Source organism: Mirounga leonina, unplaced genomic scaffold (genome assembly GCF_011800145.1).
Source record: "Mirounga leonina isolate KUSES-001 unplaced genomic scaffold, KU_Mleo_1.0 Mir_53, whole genome shotgun sequence".
Taxonomy (NCBI): domain Eukaryota; kingdom Metazoa; phylum Chordata; class Mammalia; order Carnivora; family Phocidae; genus Mirounga; species Mirounga leonina.
The window spans coordinates 103,282,050-103,304,595 of record NW_023270807.1 but is presented as its reverse complement, the minus strand read 5'-3'; the positions used below and the strand labels follow the sequence as shown (position 1 = coordinate 103,304,595).

The following is a 22,546-nucleotide window of genomic DNA, read 5'->3' as shown; positions in this document are numbered from 1 at the left end:
TCAGTCTTCTAATTCAGGCTTTTATTATTCCCGTAGAGTTAAATAGTAAATTCTTAAATGTTCTCTCTTTGTCTCTATGCATTCACTTTATGCAATGTTGCAAAAAGAAGATGTTAAAAATGGAAATCTGACTCTGCTGCTACTGATCTTGTTTGCTGGCATCCCATTACTGACAGGATGAAGTTGAATTTCCTGTTGTATACGATCCCTCAGGATAAACTCTTTTAGCTTCATCTCTGGGGTACTCACTGTACTTTGCTCCCTGTGAATACTGAACAACTTATAGTTCCTTGTACTTGCCATACTCTTTCTTGTCTCTGTATTTTCATCGTTTTCTTCTCTGGCACACAGGAGGTGTTTAATAAGTATTTGTTGATCGACTGTAAGGCACTATTTTGGCCCCATTTGACCATGTAGACTGGCACAGTGATGGAATACAACAAATCTTCAGTAAACATCTTGTAACAACTGATTGGCAGGAAAGTGGTGAAGACCCAATGGTTAGATGAATTCTAGACATACGGAGTAGAGTATCTCAGAACTTAATGCATTTGTGCCCGACAACTGATTGGTCATTTCCCTCTTAAGGACCTTTAGTAAAACAACAATGTAAAATTGACTAAATGCCAATATTTTTACATTAACATTAAGGGACTGTGTTTTTGAAATAGGATTTAAAGAGACATAAATTGTCACAGAGCTTTTGATGGGATTAAACTATCATAGATTTTTCTTAATTTCTTTTTTTTCTTATTGTTTTTAATATAAAGTTAAGATAAACTTCTATGATAACTCACCATTAGGTAACACTTGGATTCTTTGCAGCTGTAATTTCTGACCATTACCTTGGATTACATGTTCTAGCCTTCACCTGTGTCCATTTGCAGGTACAGAGAGATATGTTAATATAATCCCCCCCCCTTTTTTTGTCTTTTCTGTGATCCCTTTTCTACAGGAACAATGAAAGCAATACATACATTTTAAAAGTTATTTTTAACTCTGGATTCTTCTGATCTTCATATAATTTTCCTCCCTTTCCATGAATAGATTGCACAGAATTTGAGGTACGGCAATGTCTATCACCCAAACCTCTTGTCCAATCTCCCTGTACTTCCCAAGTCCTGTGAGGAAAATATCCCAGAATTTTCTTTACTAAAAACAAATTTGTGAGGGGAAAGCTGAGTACATCTCTTTGATTCACACTATTTTCCTTTTATTTTTAGCTTATAATTTCACCACATTTCTCTTGAAAGAGTCCAGGCAGACAGTAAGATTTTTGATTCAGGCAAACTAACACTTCCAAGCTCATACTTGATAGTACACTCCTATTAAAATTTTTAATTCTTAAAGGAACCAGACATAATCCTATTTTGAATTTTTATAATTTTCCTCCGTATAGTGAAAATTTCTAAAATCCTAGTGTCTCCAAAGTACCTATATCAATTTATTTCCTTAAACAAGTTTAAAGAACCTCAAGAGCAAAAACCAAGATTTACACTCCCTAATATACCTTCTTAAGTGTAAATGCACGCCTGGATAGCATGAAGAAACTCTGAGAAGCGTACAATATGTCAGGTATACTCTGAATGTTTAAGGGAATATTCCTGAATATAAATATAAATGGGAATTTGTCTTTTCAAACTTTCCCTGATAGGAGCCTTAAGAATTATCAATGATAGTCCATCTCATTTGGATAGAAAATCTTACCTGGAACTGTGCTTCTTTATAATTACTAATGTATCCTTTAAAATAGCCGCAAATGTTATAATCTTCTTTCTTTGAGGTTAAGATTGATTTTGTAACATAATAAAAAATTCATTTAGAGCCAAGTTTATGTTTTCTTTTTTTTTTTAAGTTTTTTTTAAGTTTATGTTTTCTGCTTCTATCATTTTATTTTTGGTTTAAAATGATAAGATAGTCAGCCTTAGAGTATGGAGATGGATTTTTAAAACATTTGGTTTATACATTTTTTGAAGGCTATTTCAAGATTAGTTCTTGAAATAGGAAGCTTTCTAGAAATATAATCTTATAAAATGACCATATGAAAAAGTACTTTCATTTATGTTCTAAAGTGCTTAGTTTTTATTTTTTTATTTTTATTTTTTAAAGATTTTATTTATTTATTTGAGAGAGAGAGAATGAGAGAGAGCACATGAGAGGGGGGAGGGTCAGAGAGAGAAGCAGACTCCCTGCTGAGCAGGGAGCCTTATGCGGTACTCGATCCAGGGACTCCAGGATCATGACCTGAGCCGAAGGCAGTCGCTTAACCAACTGAGCCACCCAGGCACCCTAAAGTGCTTAGTTTTTTAAAAAATATTTAATTTGCTGTCATGTTGCATGTATATTACCTTAGACAGTGTCAGTCTTATGTATACTAAATATTTTAAGGAAAGATCAAAGCATAAAAGGGGAACTTTTTAATGTACGAATTTATATTTGAGCTCAGTGGAGGCCCATGGAAGGGATATAGAGACCTGTACAAAGAGGAGGGAAATCTATAAGCTGGACCAAATGAGATGGTCATATTGTTAGAAAAATGGCAATGCTACATCAAAAACTAATGATGTAATGTATGGTGATTAACATAACATAATAAAAGAAAAGAAAAGAAAAGTGGTAATAGAATGAAAAAATTTTGTGGGGGAGAAATTCTGTGTTCAGAAAGAGGAAAGAGATATTAACAGGGTGGGAATAGAGTGCTGGGGAAAACAGCTTAATGATGAATCCCAGGAGGGGGGATTTTACACCCAAATAGAAAATGGTCTCTTCTTCCAAGGATGTATGAAACACAAAAAGAAAGATTATCATAGGTCTAAGCATAGTAGTATTTTCAGGACTTGAGTACTCATTCCTGGGCTTGAGGTGTGGGTAAGAGAATGATAGTGAGCCTCAAAGAGAAATCTAATGTTTTCTCCTGGGGCAATAAGTGACCTTAGTCTACTTTTATTATTTCCCAGAATGATAATAAGTTTTAGACTCCCATATTTTTGATGAGCACAAATAGAAGAGACAAGAAAGGGAATTGCTGGGGGAAAATGGAAAATGAGAAAGAACTCTGAACCCAGGGATGTGTTATTTATGAAAAAATCTCATCCAAGTTTACATGTGGGTGTTAGCAGGCAAATGTTAAACAAAAGTCAGAAGACACTATTAAATCTTTGTGTGATTTCCTTGGGCAGTGCCATGAACAGCTAAATCATTCCACATAGTTCAGTGCTTTTCACATGTGTGTGATCATAAATATGTACTGTTTCAGTGATTGATTGAGCAGCTGACTTATTTGACTAAATGGTTTGAATGGGTAGATGGCAAAGGACACAGCATAGCAATTCCATTTTAATTGTCTGATTTGATTGTCAAAACACCCTGGAAGTGGTAGCTTTATATATTATATATCAGGGATATTAACACTTCAGTTAGTATTTTTTCCCAGTTTTTCATTTGTCTTTGTTATTTGCTTAGAGTGTCTTTTGCCATACAAAATATATCTTTTTATTTTATGTATTCAAATTTATCCATGTTTCCCTGTATTCTGGAATTTGAGCAATAGGTAGGCAAAGTTTCCCAGATTATAGATTAATTTAATCATGCTGACTTCTAGAACTATGATGTTTTATTTTTATGTCTCCTTTTTGGTGGTTTTGGAATTTATTGTCATTTATGATGTAAGGAATGGATTTAATTTTTATCTTTTTTTATATGACTATCTGGTTATCATAATTCCATTTACTAAACAATTCGTGTTTCTCCTCAGACCTGAGATGCCACCTCTTTATTGTATTCTATATTTTATGCGTGTATATGTAACTGGGTTTATTCTGAATGTTTATTCCATTCCATTAGTCTCTCTGTCTTTTTAATGCAACAGTTTCCACACTGTTATGAAGCTTTACAGTGTATTTTAATTATGATAGGACTAGCCACTTCCCCACTTCTGTTTCAATATTTTTGCTTGTTCGTTTTTTCAAATGAAATTTATAGTTAACTTGTCCGGTTCTGGAAAAGAAAAAAAGCCTGATGATTTTCAAGTGGTATTGTATTAAATTTCTAAATTACCTTAGGGAAAACTGACCTATTTATAATGTTGATTCTTCTTAAGTACATGGTCTATTTTTTCATTTGTTTACTTTTACTTTTGTGTCATGTAAGAGTGTTTTAAAGACTTCATCATAGAGGTGCAGATATTTTTTGTTAAAATTTGGCTTAGGTATCTTATATTATTGTTATTATTTTTAGCTGATGCAAGTGTGTTTTTTTCCATTATATATTCTATTTGGTTACATATATATATATATGTATCGCTTTTTGTATGTTAACTTTTTATACCCGCTACTTTATTATTTATGGTAAATGTTTTATTTTAGGGGATTTCAATTAATTTTTGCATGGGGTTGCATATTTTAAATAATAACCATTGGGAAATTACTTCAGTTTAAAATTCAAAGCCCCAGAAAACTTTTCAGAAATACATATACTACATAAAGACTATCTGTGCTCAGTGAGCCGCTAGGTAATAAATCCAAGGCCATAGCCCATACTGAAGACTATAGTTGGGCTATATTCCAAATTTAGCATAAGCAAGTTGTAAATCACCTTACTTTGAATAGCCATTAGATTTCCTTTAAGGTATTATATACAGTCGTCCCCCCTTATTCGCAGTTTCTCTTATTACTGTGGTCAACCAAGGTCTGGAAGCAGGTGATTCTCCTTCTGAGATATTGTCAGAAGGTCAGTAGTAACCTAATGCTACCTCACAACACCTATGTCATCCCCTTCACTTCATCTCATCATGTGGGCATATTGTCCTCTCCTATCATCACAAGAAGAAGAGGGTGAGAACAGTACAGTAAGATATTTTGAGAGAGAGAAATCACATTCACATAACTTTTATTGCAGTATATTAATATAATTGTTCTATTTTATTGTTAGCTGTTGTTAATCTTGTACTGTGCCTAATTTATGCAATAAACTTTACCATAGGTATGTATGTATGTATAGGAAAAAATATAGTATATATAAGATTCAGTACTATCTGTGGTTTCAGGCATCCACTGAGGATCTTAGAACATAAGCCCTGTGGGTAATGGGGGACTACTGTATATAGTTTGTATATTTTTCCATATGTAGACTTTACCCATTCCATTTATTGTCTGTAGGTACGTATTTCTCTATGGCTCTCAATTTTTCAGTTTTCATGGCAATTTTTAACTTGCCCAGCATTTTGCCATTTGTAGTTCCCTTAAACATAGAGTTTGTTTCGCCTCATCTCATAATCTTCAAATGGCTTTTCCTCTTACTTAAAATAAAATAAACATACTTTCAAGGGCTTACAAGGCCTTATAAGATCCGCGCCTCAATTCACGTCCTTCCACCACCTGTGTAACCTCATCTTCTACTTCTGTCCCCTCATTTCCTCTGTATTGCCTCATGCTCTTTGCACTTATTTCTCCTGCATATCCCAGTGGCTCACCCTTTTGCCTCTTTAAGCTATCTAATCAATTGGATCAAGTAGATTAACAACCCCTTTCCTGATTACTCTTTTCGAGTAGGCTATACACTGTGGTTGATGTATTGACTCCATTTTTTCCCCTCCCTGTGTCTATACCCTTTACTATTAACTCTCCAGTTCTTTTTCCCAGTGGGTGGGGTGATATACACTGTTCTTTGAGTCTAGGTTCAGCAGTATGACTTTCTGTGGCCAGTAGAATGAATTAGAAGTGACAGAGTGCCAGTTTCACTAAGTCTTAGGAAGCCTTGGCTGTTTCCATATGTTCTCCCTCACCTTTTATAGGGCCCTGAGAACCTGCTCAGATTAGCCTGCTGGAGGTTGAGAAACATGAATTAGAGCTGAGTTGCCCCAATCACCTTGGTCAAGATTGACCTTGACCATCCTAGAGTCTGCCAATCCCAGCTGAGATCAACATAGTTGACACATGAGCAATAAACACTTACTGCTGAATGTCACAACTTTTTAGTAATCGTTATCTAGTAGACACATCATTGCCACTTTATTTTACTTCATAGCACTGACTTTTATTTAGCACTTACCACTTATCCAACCAATTACAGTGGACCCTTAAACAATGACAAGGTTAGAGGTGCTCACACCCACACAGTTGAAATTCTACATATAGCTTTGATACCACCAAAACTTAATTACCAACAGCCTACTCTTGGGTTGGAAGCCTTCCTGATAACATAAACAGTTTATTAACACATATTTTGTATGGTGTATGTATTATACATTGTTACAATAAAGTATAATATTCTTACAATAAAGTAAACTAGAGAAAAGAAAATGTTATTAAGAAAATCTCAAGGAAGAGAAAATACATTTATAATTTTATTACAATTTTAATTTACTGTATTTATTGAAAAAATCTGTGCATAAGTGGATTCATGCAGTTCAAACCCATTTTTTCAAGGATCAACTGATTATATGTTATTTTTGTGTTTATTGTTTTCTACCATTCAATATTACTTCCATGAAGATAGGGATTTTTTCTGGCATGAGTAGATTCTCCATAAACATTTGTTAGACGAATAAGTTCACAAATTATTTCCATAAGTTTTGCTAACATGCATTGATTATTTCAGGCACTTGAATGCATTGCTAATAGAGTTTCCTAAACTGATTATTTTCTCACAAATGCTTATACTGGTGATTTAAATTAAATGCGTAAAGCTGCCTTTAGCTCTTAGAATTTTGTACATTATTCTTTGTTTTTTTAAATCAATTTATTTTTTATTGTTATGTTAATCACCGTACATTACATCATTAGTTTTTGATGTAGTGTTCCATGATTCATTGTTTGCGTGTAACACCCAGTGTTCCATTCAATACGTGCCCTCTTTAATACCCATCACCAGGCTAACTCATCCCTCCACCCCCCTCCCCTCTAGAACCCTCAGTTTGTTTCTCAGAGTCCATAGTCTCTCATGGTTCGTCTCCCCCTCCGATTACATTATTCTTTGAAAATGTCCTGTCTGCAACTGGTTGGTCCTTTACACATAACCATTTTCATTGTTCTTGAATTCTCTGGATTATTGGCTGACTTAAAAAGGCAGGAAATCAAAATGTTTGGGGCTCAAGTTTAACACCCACTTGAAATTCTCCTCCTCTCTTTTGCAAGCCTAACTGATTAAGGATAGTGAGCAATAAATATTACTAAGCAAATTCTCTCATATTTCATTTATTTTTGGAAAATATTTCATTGAGACTTTTAAATATTTTTAAAAGGTTTTATTTATTTATTTGACAGAGAGAGAGAGAGGGAGAGCATAAGCAGGGGGGAGCGGCAGGCAGAGAGGGAGAGGGAGAAGCAGACCCCCTGCTGAGCAAGGAGCCCCTGGGATCATGACTTGAGCCAAAGGCAGACACTTAACTGACTGAGTCACTCAGGTGCCCTCAGCCTTTTAAATTTTTGAACATTGTTGAGAATTAATAAGTTTAAAGTTAGAAAAAATGTTTTTAATTGATTGAAATGTAATTGAAAACATAGACCAATCTTGACCCAAATTCTGATTTTAATGTACACTCTAAGCTAGGCTCTCAGGTGTTAGAATGTGACATTACTTGTCACTTTAACCCTTTGGAGGTATGAGACTCAAGAACAGCTCTGGAAATCAACTGTCATCATAAATGCCACTGTTCTGCCAATAGTGGGAACTCCACAAATTTGTATTTTCATCTTAAGTTTACCCAGCTCCTCTTAGAGGAAGAAAAGAGATGTAGCCATTGATAATCTAGACCAAAGCCTGACGATCTACCTACTGCTTCTCCTCTCTGAGTAGTAAAATTCAGTAATATGTGTTATGGAACGTTCCCATCATGATAGCACTTAGAAGATAAATGTTTATTTCTGTTGAGTTTTACTTGTGATTATTTCAGAAATTTGTGAAATATTCAAAACCATCCTTATGAAAATTTTATCTTGTTATATTTTTATTATTTAGCTTATTGTCATTTGCTGAAGCAATGATTATAAATACTCGGTTGCATTGGTATTATTGAATTGATCCCATCACATTAAGTGCTAAAGATGTAATTATTTCTCTCTTTCATCTGAGTCTTTAAGACAGAGACTTCATGACACAAGGAAAAAAATTCAAGGTGATATTTAAGTTTTTACATTTGGAAATGGAAATGCAATAAATTATTTTGTGGATAAAGTATTGCTTAAGTTACTCGGAAAGTCATCTCATCTTGACTCTCGAAGTGTAACTCTTTTTGGTTCTGAATGGACTTTTATTCTCATATTTGAATTTAAATCCCACTTCTCTTCAAACATTGCTGTAACATAATTTTTTTTTTAAAGATTTTATTTATTTATTTATTTGACAGAGAGAGACACAGCGAGAGAGGGAACACAAGCAGGGGGAGTGGGAGAGGGAGAAGCACGCTTCCCGTGGGGCAGGGAGCCCGATGCGGGGCTCGATCCCAGGACCCTGGGATCATGACCCGAGCGGAAGGCAGATGCTTAATGACTGAGCCACCCAGGCGTCCCTGCTGTAACATAATTTTAATAGCACCATCTGTATTAGGAGTCCATCTGTGAAAGAAATAAATGGGACCTATTTTGTTCTCCATTCCAACAGCTGCCAAAGATTTTTTTTTAAAGAAAAATGTCTTAAATGTTCTAAAATAGTCTACACATGATTGAAATGGAAAATTTATTGTGGTCAGAAAATTTTTTACTTTTTCTTGTAGCATCCAGATAATTGAGACATACGTATTATTTCAATTCAAATTGCTTGCCCTTAAATCCTTTTTGTGTGTGACCATGTGTGAATGCACAAAGATATGCACACAGATAAGCCTACAGTCATGAGGTAGTTTATATTTACATTGAAAAACAACACTTCTGTGAAACTTTTCATCTGTTGAAGTTTTCATCTCTTCTCTTCTGCTTCTAGCTGATTTTTAAAAATATTTAATTACATAGTTAGGAGCCCTAGATTTCCCTCTGTTTTCCAAGCTTCTAGATGTATAATAAAACTAGGAAGTAATCACAGGAACTCTAAAATGACTTGTATAAAACCATACTTCGGCATAAATATTACTTATTCCATAGCCATTCTGGAAAAACACAGATATACACACATACATGCCTTTTCATTTAACTCTCAAAATTGTTAATTACTCTTTTTGTGTTTGTTGTCCCTCATTTGTCTGCTCTTCCATCACAGGGACAAGGCAGAAAGCATAATATTCAAAAGATGACTCTTAAGTAGCCCTTACTCTGCTTTTCCAGCAAATTCAGTAGAAAAGGTTCTACAACAAAACAAATCAGCCCTGTCTCCCTTGTACCATGTTATTTCGGTAATGTGCCTTGTACTGCTGCTTTTCTGCCACAATATGAGAGGATATCAGAGTTCTATGCTCTAGGTTTCCGGGAAAGATTTTGATGGGATGCAAGAGCTGGTCCTTCTCATAGAATAACATTTATTGCATCTAACAAACACAAGAACAAGGGGCCGCAATTATATAAAAGATAGGAGTCCTTTTCTGTTATCTTAGAGCAACTCTGTTCTGCCACATCTACTTGACTGAATTCTCCTGTTCATAAAAGAAAGAGGCAATTAATGCAGGCAAAATCATTACTGCACACTGAATGGAGAAGCACTTCCGACCCAGCTGCTCCATCTTGTTTGCTTTCACTTTTCCCATTGAGTTTTTAGAATGCAGACTTAGTACAAGCTTACAATATTGTGACAGATCACACTTCCCTAAGCTCTGTGGAGTACTCTCCAAATGATCCTGGAAGACTTCCCAGCTTTGGTGCTGATAGATTTAGTTGCTGTACTTCTCAGACAAACAAACTTATTAGGGCGCTAGGGTGGGGAGAGCTTGAACAACAAGCAAATACATAAGCAATGATGAGACAAAGACAATATTATCTGTATTTTGAAATTAAAATTCTAGTTGGTCTGTGTTCTGATATAAGATTAAAGGTGGTTTAGGGTGATTTGATTGGGAAGCATCTTTGCTCACTGGAGTCACTAGGATCTCCATTAAAAGGGTAACTTTACCAAAGAACTGCCGCTATATTAATGCCTATCATTTATTAAAATCCATGGTCCAAGTCCTATTTAATTCATTTAAGTCTCATAATAATCCTATGAAGTAAATATTGTCTCCCTTTTATAAATGAGAAAACTGAGATGGAGTAGAAGAAACAAACTGCCCAAGTTCACAGAGTTAATATGGGGTTAGTTAGGTGTCAAACGGAGGCAGCCAGGTTCCCAGCCTACGGTCCTATTTTCCTCTACTGCTGATCACCATGCTACGTCTTTGGAACCATTGGCTCTGGAGTTGGACAAGCTGCGTTTACACCGTGGCTCTGGTAGTTATCAGTTGTGTGTCCTTGGATAAGATATTTAACTTCCATAAACCTTAGTTTCCTTATCTGTAAAATTAAAATAATAAGGTCAACCTCATTGTGTTCAGTAAGAACAAATCGAATATGCTTGGAGTCCTTACTTGGGTGGAAACTGTTAAATTAAAAAATAGTCCCTTCACTTAAACTTTGTATTTTTCATAGTAAATAATAAGACTAGTTTCTTGACTGTTTCCTTGCAACTAGATGTTCTCATTCCTTCACCTATGTTTATATTTACTTTTCTTCCCTCCATATCTCGCCGGGAGAAGAACTAAAGAATTCTCTTATTTGCTGAAAATATCCTGTGAGTTTGGCTCCTTTTGCAGTAAAATTACAGGAAAATCACACCTGGAAGTTAAATCTGAGGTCAAACCCTCTGTCTTTGTTCTGGTTGTGCTTAGTGCTTTTTTTTTAATGGTAATGCTTAGTTTTGCATAGTCAGAGAAAGAACTTTCATAGTAACATGTCACATGACTTACTGCAATTTTACAAGAATTTGCATCAGAAACCATTTCTTTTTGTTAAATAGAAAAATGATTATTTTTGATTAGACAGTTGTTTCGTAAAATTGTGTTGATACTAATGGGTTTTTGCAATAGGTTGGTTTGCACAAATATTGATAGACAGAATGGATTTCCACATATCTTACAGGACTGTGAATGACTATGCAGTTTTCTTCCTTGATGATGCTAGGTAACTTTGATTTCTTTCCCTAATTTATTTATATATGCTTCAAATTGGTACCATGGCAAATATTCAGGGTCTATTTTAGTGAGGAAAGTGAGGAAACATATATATGTATATATATACAAATCTCTTGACTCCATGTTTCCCTCTATTTATCACTGACTTCTTTCAAAATCATTTTTCCAAGTTATTAGTCACACATGCAGTCTCTACTTCTTGACTTCCTACCTCTTTTTAACCTTTTAAATCTGGCTCTCAATTCTAATGCTTCACCAAAACTGTTCTTCACAAGAGTGTTATTGAGTTTTTTGATCTAAGCTGAAGGCAGACGCTTAACGACTGAGCCACCCAGGCGCCCCTGCTATTGAGTTTTAGAACTAATTGACACATGTATCTCCACAACCTACTCACAATATCTTTCTCAATGTGATCCAGTCAAGTTGACATATAATATTAACTATCACACTTAAGGTCAGTCCTAGGTTCCCCTAATTATGTTCTTTCCTTAGGTGAGTTTATCCAGTTCCATGCCTTTAAATATAATCTAAATATATAAATAAATATATATATATATATAATCTAAATTTTAACAACTACCAAAATAATATTTCCATTTCAAATTCCTCCCATAAATTATTTATTCAGCTGGTTACTTAACATCTTTGTTTTGATGACTCCTGAGCATTCCAAACTTCATGTGCCCCAAGTTGAATTGCTTTCACCTCCAAACCTTTTCCTCATTTAGTCTTTTACCATCTCAGCGAAGGACATTGTTGTTAACTTAGTTGCTCAAACCAGAAACTTGTCCCCCACCTCTGTGCCTATCCATACACAAACTCCCTGTTCAAGTATATAGTCGCTCACTCACTGCATCTCCACCACCTCAGTGTATTTCACTATCATTCTTATCTGGACTCCTGCATTAGTCTCCTACTTGCTATTTTCTTTTCCAGTCTTACCTTCCTCTGATCGATTATACATATGGAAGTTAGAGTGGTCTTTCAGAAACATAAGGATGATTCTGCTGTCCCCGTGCTTTAAATTCTTCAGTGACTATTGCATGTAGGACCCTGTATGGTACGGCTTCTGCTTCTCTTTCAACCTCATTTGGTTCCACTCTCTCCTTTGCTATACTTCAACCACAGTGGCTTTATTTCATATCTTTGAACAGATTAAGTTCTTCTTTCCTTTCTTAATATTTCAGCACAAGCATATCTCTATGCCCACTCTCTTTTGTGCTGTTCCTGTGATTGATTGTTTTCATTCGGTGGGTTGTTTTATAACTTACTCTCTTAGGAATTTTCTATATCATAAAAATAGATCATTTTTTAACTTCTGCCGCATAGTTGCTTGTTAATTTCCTTCACCTCACCTAATTCAACTTTTGTTTAAATACTTACTTGTTTACTTGTGTTATCCATTTCTTCACTAGATTATATACTTTGCTAGTAAAAATACTGTTTTTTTTTTTTGTTTCAGATATTATAACCTTAGTATCTCACAGTGTTTTGATGTAGTAGCCATTCAATAAACATTTTGGGAGAAATGAAGGGGGGGAAATCGGTGGGGGAGATGACCATGAGAGACTATGGCTCTGAGAAACAAACTGAGGGTTCTAGAGGGGAGGGGGGTGGGGGGATGGGTTAGCCTGGTGATGGGTATTAAAGAGGGCACATACTGAATGGAGCACTGGGTGTTACACGCAAACAATGAATCATGGAACACTACATCAAAAGCTAATGATGTAATGTATGGTGATTAACATAACATAATAAAAAAATTTCCTAAATAAACACATAAGTTAGATAGAGAGGAAAATTTCTTTGAGAAATGGGTGTGTGTCAGCATTCCTTAGAGCAGAGCAAAATAAAGAACAATTATAGTTGTAGAGTTTGGGACCTGGTTTATGAGTTCCCTGGGTTTACATTTATTAAAACTTCTATGAACTTCAACCCAACTACAATATAAAGTCCATAAAAGCAGCAGTAAAAGGGAAACACAACAGAGCACTATTCATAGTCTTTCCAGATTATTCCCAGAGTGATTCTCTGCATTGTTCTCAATGCAACAAAGCAAAAACAAAACAACAAAACAACAAAACAAAACAAAACAAAACAAAACAAAAAAACAGTGTCCACACTGAATGACAGCTAGCCAGTCGCTGAATTTGGTGAAATGTTCTTCCTTGGAAGTAGCTGATGGGAAAATTAATAGATCATAGCAGTTGAGAAAATAAAAGTTGAGGCAGCATCAGATGTCTTTATGGAAAAAATCTTTCTTCTTCCCTTTATTGTGTATGAAATGAAAAATATTAAGGTAATTTCAGTTCTTACCATTCTTAGTAATCATCCATTTTCTTTTACCAATAATTATATCCTTGGGAAGAATGAGGGTATACTATATTAAACTTGGTGTCTACTTTTATTTGGATCAGTACTTTGTAAATTTAAATCTTCAATTCTGGGACTTTTCTTTCCAGTGGAAATGCAATGAAAGGAACTAGACTTAACCTCTTAAATAAGTAAAAATATATGAAATATCTATGAAAGTGGTCTTTAAGATATTGGACATCAGACAACAAAGGGCAGTGATGCCTGGGAAATAGGAAACAAACAAGGTGAACTTGAACATTGTCCCAAATTCTTGCCTGAAGAAAGTTTTATGGCTATAATACAGGGAGATAAAAACCCAGATAGAACCTGCTGGTCTCCTTCAACGGAGAAGAGAGGGCTTGAGTCCATGGAGGCCAACATGGTTTGAGTTGACAGGGGACAGTACTAGAGAAGATACAGCTGCATTTAGAGAGACCTGTAGAGTTCTTTCTCAAGTCTTCTTATCATAAGTGTATACTGATAAGTACATGTATGTGAGGGAACTGAGACCAAAGAAAGAACCACCTAAAAGGATTAGAGAAAACAGTACTTGAACTAGGGCTGAGAATAGTTCCACCAGCCAGAGTAAAAAACCTCTTAATTGATGGGATATCAAAAAAAGTCCTCAAAAGACTTTTATTGCAGTAGTGGGAAAAATTCATCATAGACTAAATACTGCTTTGGTCTTGCCTAGCAAAGTTTAAAAGCAAGACCTGAAAGGATCATACTAAAAAAACTTACCTCTGTCCCAGAATAAAGGTAAAGAATATTTATAGAAATACAATAGCATCCGACATACAAGGTAAAAGTCATAATATTGGCAAATAATAGAAATTATTACCAGGTGTGGCAAAGAAGCAGGAAAATATAATCCTTAATGAGCAGTAAAACTAAAAATTAAAACTGAAACAACCAAATGATGCACATGACAGGATTAGTAGATAAGGATGTTAAAACAGTGTTTGTAATCGTAATACACCTCTTCAAGAAGCTGGGGAAAAATGTATATATCCCCTTATTAAACTTCTCAAGATGAAAAAAATAATGTCTAAGATGATAAATACTGAGTTTAACAGTAGGTTAGATATTGCAGAGGAAAGAAATCAGTGGACTGGCAGATATAGCAATAAAGAATATTCATATTGAAATAGAGAGAGGTAAAGAATGAACAAAAATGAAGATAATATCAGAGAGCTGTAGAAAAAGTTCGAAGAATGGAATCTCCAAATAAGGAGAATAAGGAAAAGTATAAAGAAATATGTAAAAAAGTGGTAAATAAATTTAAAAGAAAATGATGGGAAAATATACCATGATAACAGTAATCAAAAGAAATCTGGGGTTGCTACATTAATATCACAAAAAGTAGATTTCAGAATAAATATTACCAGCAATAAAGGAAGCCATTTCATGATGATAAAGGGGTCAATTCATGAAGAAGTCTTAATAATCCTAATTATTTATGCATTTAATAGTAGAGCCTCAAGCCAAAACTGACAAACATGAAGGAACTGCAAAGAAAAATAAACTAATAAGAACAGATACTACACTTGATCTTACCCAAAAGGCCAAGAAGTGTTGGAATTGCAAAGAAAAATAGACAAGCCCACAATTATAGTTAGTTTATCATCTACTTTTTTTTTAAAAAAAGATTTTATTCATTTATTTGAGAGAGAGAATGCAAGAGCATGCACGTGCAGGGGGAGGGGCAGAGGGAGAAGCAGGCTCAACCTGGAGCAGGGAGCCAGATGTGGGGCTCCATCCCAGGACCCTGGGATCATGACCTGAGCCGAAGGCAGATGCTTAACTGAGTGAGCCACCCAGGCATCCTGTCATCATTTACTCTTAATATTAATAAAACAAGTAGACAGAAAATCAGTAAGGATATAGAGAACTTGAATAATACTTGTGACCAATTTGAACTAACTGACATTTATAGAACATCCGCCCCCCCAAAAGGGGGGGAATGCATAATCTTCTAATTACACATAGAACATTTAACAAGGTAGACCATGTTCTAGAACATAAAATGAGTCTCAATAAATTTTCAAAGATTCAAGTCATAGAACATATGTTCTCTGAGCATGGTGGAATTAAATTAGAAAGCAATAATAAAGAGAAATATTTTTGGATTCTTAGAGATCTTCTAAGTAACCCATAGGACAAAGAATTCAAAGGGAAATTAAAATGTATTTTGAAGTGAATAAAAATGAAAACACAACTTGTTAGAATTTGTGTGATGCAGATACAGCAATACTTAAGGGACATTGATAGTGCTAACATCTCATACGAGGAAAAAATAGGGTCTCAAATCAATGACCTCAGCTTGCACTTCAGAATATTAGAAAAAGAAGAATAAATTAATCCCAAAGCAAGCCAAAGAAAGGAAATAATACAGGTCAGAAAAGAGATCAATGAAACAGAAAACGGAAAAACAATAGAGAAAATTAGTAAAAACAAAGGCTGATTTTTGAGAAGATAACTAAAATTGCGCTAAGATCATTTCCTGTCCCGACCCATGTACCTTTGTGGGTTTTTTGACTAGTAGATTAGAGGACCTTCTGAATATTCTACCCAATGCCTCATAAAATAGGATGTTTTTCCATTTGGCTGGTAGAAATGGGCCCTCTAATCCTTGTGGGTGGATCTTCCTCAGCCTTGCATACCTTCTTCACATACCTGCACTATTCAGTGCTATGTTGAATACTCAAGAGGGATCTTCTGCAGATGTCAGGGTCCTTTTTCTGTGCAGCCCTTTTCTTTCCAGGATCCTGCTTGATGACATCTAGCTGTTTGGACTATTATCTCTATCTCACAACTCACATTCTCTGTCAGTGTTTCCCCTTCCTACGGCAGTGGACTGGGACCTCTTTCAAGACAGTAAGTTGGAGCAATTGTGGGGTTTACATCATTTATCTTTCTCAGGGATCACTGTCCTTTGTTGCCATTGCCCAATATCTTGAAGGTTTTTGCTTTATATATCTCATTCTGTTTTTGATCGTTTCAATGGGAGAGTTAGTTAAGTCTCTATGACTCCTTTTGGCCAGCAGGAGAACTTTACTTTTTTTTTTAAATACTGGTGATGGGTATTAAAAAGGGCACGTACTAAATGGAGCACTGGGTGTTATATGCAAACAATGAATCATGGAACACTACATCAAAAACTAATGATGTAATGTATGGTGATTAACATAACAAAAAATAAATACATTTGAATTTAAAAATGTTCTGTTTTCTGTTTTCTTTTTATGTTTCTTTTCTGTGCCTCAATATGTTTGGCCTTTTTCTTCTCTCTCTCTCTCTTTTTTTTTTTTTTTGTTCGTGATTTGAGTTTTTAACTATGTCATTCCATTATCTCCTAAATTGAATTGAAATTTATACATTCTACATTTTTTTTGATGGCTGCATTAACAGTGGCAGTTAATAAGTGTTTGATTGCTACACAATACTCACAGGACCTAGAATTATAATGATTACAAGCCTACAGTTTTCTTCAGGAAAAGGAAACAATATAGCTACTTGGGATTAATTTAATAACTTCCAGACAGCAATTTGCCGAGTGCTTTTGATATTCAGTATTGGTTTGCAACCATAAGATACTAAAATAAACATTGAAATCACTCAGTGTGGCACTAAGAATTATTTAGAATACAAAACTATTATTGGTCTTGTAAAATTTCACATTTTATGTTCCTGTTGTTTAAGTATTCCATGCCACCTTGATTTGACCAAGAAATCATTTAAGGCCCCTGATGACACATACAGTAAGTTAAGATTGCCACTGCTTTTGAGTCAAAGACCATCAGAAATATAACTGTAGTTGAGCAACTTGGGTTTATTGCTTGTTTCAGCAAGGGTAAATCTGTGCCATCAAGAACTGTGAGTCATTTCAGTAAGAGAGTTTTAGAAACAACTTTGTAAAATAAGATTTGAGCTTGGTTTATCAATTTTGAAGAGGTTTGAGGAAGCAGACTTTGTTCTGGATTGGATGCGGTCAGAGAGTGGAGGTAATTCTGTCTTAGTACATCTTATCAACAGAGAGAGAAGAGTAGACTAAGGTTAAAATTGTAGTCATTCCTATCAGCCAGGATATGGGGATGTGCAGACATTTTTGTGATTTGGACAATGTTAATATTTTGTCTGTATTCAGACATGATTATGGTCTTGTCTTTGTTTTGATCCATAGAATCACAGATTGGACTTCTCTGGTATTGATGTTCTCTTAAATTATGTTCCATAGGAGAACACCATGGCCTGACTATGAGTGCCAGACTGGCTTGTGGTTGTCAAGAACTGCTTTTCTCCTTACCAAGTTATATTGAAATGAAACTAGCTAAAAGAAATCAATAAAAGAGACATTAATAATAGGAAAGCATATTAAAGCTAAAAGGATGCCCTATATGCAAAATATGCATCATTGTATTAGTCAGGGTTCTCTAGAGAAGCAGAACAAATAGTTTATTTATAAAATGTGTGTGTGCGTGTGTGTGTGTGTGGATGTGTGTGTGTGTATAGTCCTTTCCAGCACAATGTATCTGGGTTGGGCTTTGACTTATGTTAACCAATAAAATGTTACAGAAGTGATGCTATACCAATTCCAGGTCTAGGTTTTAAGAGGGCTTTCCCTTATGTTAGGAGCCTTTGGCTACCATGGAAGAAGCCTGGTTACAGTACTGGAGAGATCACATGGAGAGGACAAGCCCTGAGACTACAACGTGGGGGGAGAGAGAGAGAGAGAGAGAGAGAGAGAGACCGACCCAGGTTTTTCAGTATCCTAACCACTATGCAACTACTACTGTGTTAATGACATCAACTGAGATCCACCAAATAATTGCTCAGCTGAGTCCAGTCAACAAATAGAATCATGAAAAACAATAACCCTATTGTTTTCAAGTCACTATGCTTTGAGAAAGTTTGTTACACAATAGATAATCAACGTGGATGTGGAAAGGCAAAAAAAAAAAAAAGAAGCAGCCAAAATAGTTAGAGGGTTAATCAGTTGTCCAGGTGAGAAATGATGTGGCTTTGAACTAACATTTCAGGAGATAAGAAGAAATTGAAGTCAGAGATAACAGGATTTGTTGATGGGCTGCTGGTGGGTGTGAGATAAAGAGAAGAATCAAGATATTTTATGTTTACTGACTGGAGCAACTGGGTGAGAAAAATTTAGAGAAAACTCTATTTAAGAAGGGCAAATAGAAGTTTAGCTTTTAAATATCACTATTAGTATAACTACTAGACATAAGTAGAACTGTCATTAAGTAGTTGGATAGATACCAGGAGCGTGTGTAAAAGAACAGATGTTTGATTTTGGTGGACTTGGTGAAATAGGATGAGGAAGTTGTCTGTTGAGCACTTCTGATTTTCCTGCTAGAATGATGTTTTAGGGAAAAGTTGGTGTTTTGGGGAGAAATAAAATATTGTGAAATAGTCATCTCAGTAGAGTAAATGCTGTAGATATCTGGAAGCATATTAGAAATGCTGAGTTTCTGTTTCTCCACAGAAGAATGATCTGATCCTGACCCTCTGCCCTGTTGTTATATATTCTGCTGTTTTGTCCAAAAGTGATTGCTGAAATTGTTCTGAATTTAGCTTGTCATATAGAGCTTATGCATGCAGGCTGAGCAAATCACCACAAATTCAGGATAGGTGTGTTATTGGTCGGGACACTTTATTGGACTCTGTACAGGCAGGCTGCTGATGTGCCTTTGCTTGTCATTGTGAAAGTTTTAGCAACACCGCATGGCAGAGTTATTTCAAAGGATGTAATTCCATTCTGGAGGTAGAGAATGTATTTGGTCTGCATCTTCTGAGCTTTTGAAGCCATTCAGCTGGCCTCAGGGTGGTTCCTTGTTTTTTGGCTAACTATGAATTACTGTCAGTGTGATGTCATTCTGTTTTGCTGCTCCAGCATTCTCTGCTAAGATTTTCATCATCCATCAACAAAGGTGTTCTTTTTTTTTCTGGCATATACGTATTTATACTTTCTACATAATATTTATCAACAAGGAACCACAGAACTACAGGAATATCTTAAACTCCTGAATTCCATAGATTAGTGGTGTCCAGAAAGCCTGGAGATTATATATGTGTGTATATATATATAGAGAGAGAGAGAGAGAGAGAGGGAAGGAGGGAGGGAGGCAGGGACTGGTGAAATATATATATGTATATTTTATATATGTTTATATATATATCTCATTGATTTTTAGAAAATAATCATTCAATTATTCAAGTGGTAAGTAAAAAAAAAAAAAAAAAAACGGTATCAGAGCCTGTCTAAATTTTAAAAAGAGAGCAATCACTGTATTAAAAAAAAAAAAGAACTTTCCAACATTGTAGAGGGAACAAGGAGGGGGTATTAGTGATGGAACCCATGGAAAAGTAAGAGGGAAATGTGATTTGTCTTCCTCAGCACCAAAAAAGAAAAATCATGGCAATCTATTTTTAAGCCATAACTTAGGTAAAACCAGACCTGTATGAAAACAAAGTCTTACTGACCAGAGGGTAAATATTGATATGTCATGAAACACATAATAATACAGAGAATACATTTATAAAAGATAAATTTTTGGTGCTTGTTCAGAAATGCTCTAAGTGTTCTGATGTTAAATAAAACCCTTCAGCCAATTTCAGAATGTCATTTTCTGCATTGCAGTATATTTGTAATTTTAGACCAAATGTAGGACTTTTCACTTGGGGATAAAAACATCTGGCTTTGAGTCACTGAATTATCTAATGGAATAAGCAGTGGAAGCATTTGGAAGTGATAATAGGCAGATGATTTAAACACGCTCTTTAGCTTCCTTAGCTCCCCTAGGGGATAAATGTTTCATTCTGTGGAATGAGAATTAGCTTTTGAAGTAAGAGTGATAGCACCCAGAATTTTCCCAGCTCTATGTTTCTAGAGAAACTACCTAGTCCAAATAATTGAACTTTTGGAAATGAGACTGGTGAGCATTCACAGGCTGAGGTTAAACTCAGACCAAAGCATGGCAAGAAGTTATTTGGGCATATAATAAATTGGGGTAGCAAGGTATGGCCATACATCAGTTATTGTAAAGGCTCCAGGGTGAGATAGCTGAGAGTGTGTACGCTTCCCATGCACTAGAGGGAAAAGCCTAGGGGGTGCCCGAGGATGCTTGTCTTTGCAAAGATATAATAGAATAGGATATTCTGGGCTCTCAACATAAATACTGGGAATCAGAATGATAACTGTTAGAATTATAACTATTGCTGAATTAAGAAATGTTAAAGACCCCTGGTTTGCAGTTCCTTATCTATGAAAAAAAGCCACATGATATTGACTTGCATTTAATTGTCATGGACTGTTTCACCTTTTCCCTAACTGATATATAAAATTGATGTACTTTTGGGTATTTTTCTGATCTATTGATGTTGGACATGGATGAGGAACTCAGGCATGATGTGACAGCAATAAAAAAGCTTTCATTGGCAGGGAGACGTATTCCAGGGTGCTTAGAGTTCAGAGACATAGGACAAAGCCTCTCAGAACAAACAACTGCTAGTTTAGATCCAAGATGATGTTTGTAGCAAGGGAAAATATTTTTTCTTTCTTATATGTGTCTTCTTTTCAGAAGACATGGGGAGTGTGGTTCTAATTCTATTCTCTCTGCCACAGGAAATAAATAGAAATCTAAGAGATTTGGAGAACCAAACTGATTTAATTTAAAGAAAACCATAAGGGCCACAACTACTAAATGGTGGCAATTGTAATAACCCTCGCTTGAGGTGCTCAGAGAAGCAGTATGCAGAGGACAGAGACATTAAAATGATTCTAATTCTGAGGGCCATGGGAAATCTTTGATAGAGAAAGAACAACAATAACAATAACAACTAACCTGTTTCTGGGGGGAAAAATACCATTTAGGTGGTTGAATAAGTTCAGTTCTCAAAATATTCCTCTCTTTCCCATAAAAGCTAAATGAGGAACAAAGTGGTTGAAAAGAATGCAAAAATTCGGCAGCGATAGGCCTGTAGGCAACTGCTCTTGAGCTCTCATGCAGGCAGATCTGCAGAGTTTTTGACCCTTTGCCTGGAGTTCTGGCAGATCTTTGGAAAGTAGCAGACTGAGCAGCACTTACCATCAGGGCGCTTAGTTTCCCGATCACCCAGAGAGTCAGAAGGAGCTGAGGGAGGAATCAGTCAGTTCTGTCCTTGAGGCCAGGAGAGTTCAAGATTCTGAGGAGAAGGGAGGTTCTTCCAGGTACACTGGCAGGAAGCACACCAAGTTCTATAGTACAGCCATTTGCTTTTCACCATCTGTGATGCCTGGGGAAAGAATAATTCATCTCATCTGAGGGGATCCAATAGCTGTAAAAATGATTATCAGTGAAGACAAATAGGACATTTGATATAGTAGGCTTGATTTTATAGGCAGATGAAAAATTTGGGGGACTCCCCTGAACGAGCTTTTAAGGAGATATAAATGTATTACACAGAAGAATGTTTTTGGAGTAAGAAACTAACCCAAATAAATCCATTTAATAGAGGAGTTGAAGGAACATATTGTCACTGTCAAAGCCTGAATTAAAAGCCTTTAAAGTTAAAGGGCATAAATTATCTCAAAATTCAGAGTAAAGACAAGGAGATAACAATTATGAGGAAAAGATGAAAGATTTGGTTGATAGGTCCAGGAATCTAACACGTGAATAATTTAAAAAGGAAAGAAAAGAACAGATAAAGGATATGTACTGCTTAAAAAGAGAAAAAAGATCTCTGAGTTAAGCATAGAGTTGAATCTATAGATTGAAAGGACTAATCAAATTCCTGGTAGAAATGATGAAAAAATGAAAGTGTCTAAACATATTCTGATAACATTTATTGACTCTAAAGATACAAAAATCTTACAAAAGTCAATAGGGAGAGAAAAAGTTGTAGTCTGGCAATTGACTATTCATTTGCAACACTCGATGCTCTGAGTCAGCTGTAAACCATCTCCTGACCACTGACAGAAAAAACTGTGACTCCAGAAATTATTGAACTGTCACAACAGGAGAATTCAGATAGGCTCTCCTGGAGTAAGTAGCCCCGAAACAGAAAAGACAACATAGCTATAGATGAAATGTTTAAAAAAATGAACTGTGG

At 35.5% G+C, this 22,546-nt stretch overlaps 1 pseudogene; it reads right to left on the bottom strand.

The window, feature by feature from the left end:
- Window positions 1-14,857: 14,857 nt before the first annotated feature.
- Window positions 14,858-15,018, bottom strand: LOC118001731 (annotated as a pseudogene).
- Window positions 15,019-22,546: the final 7,528 nt, after the last annotated feature.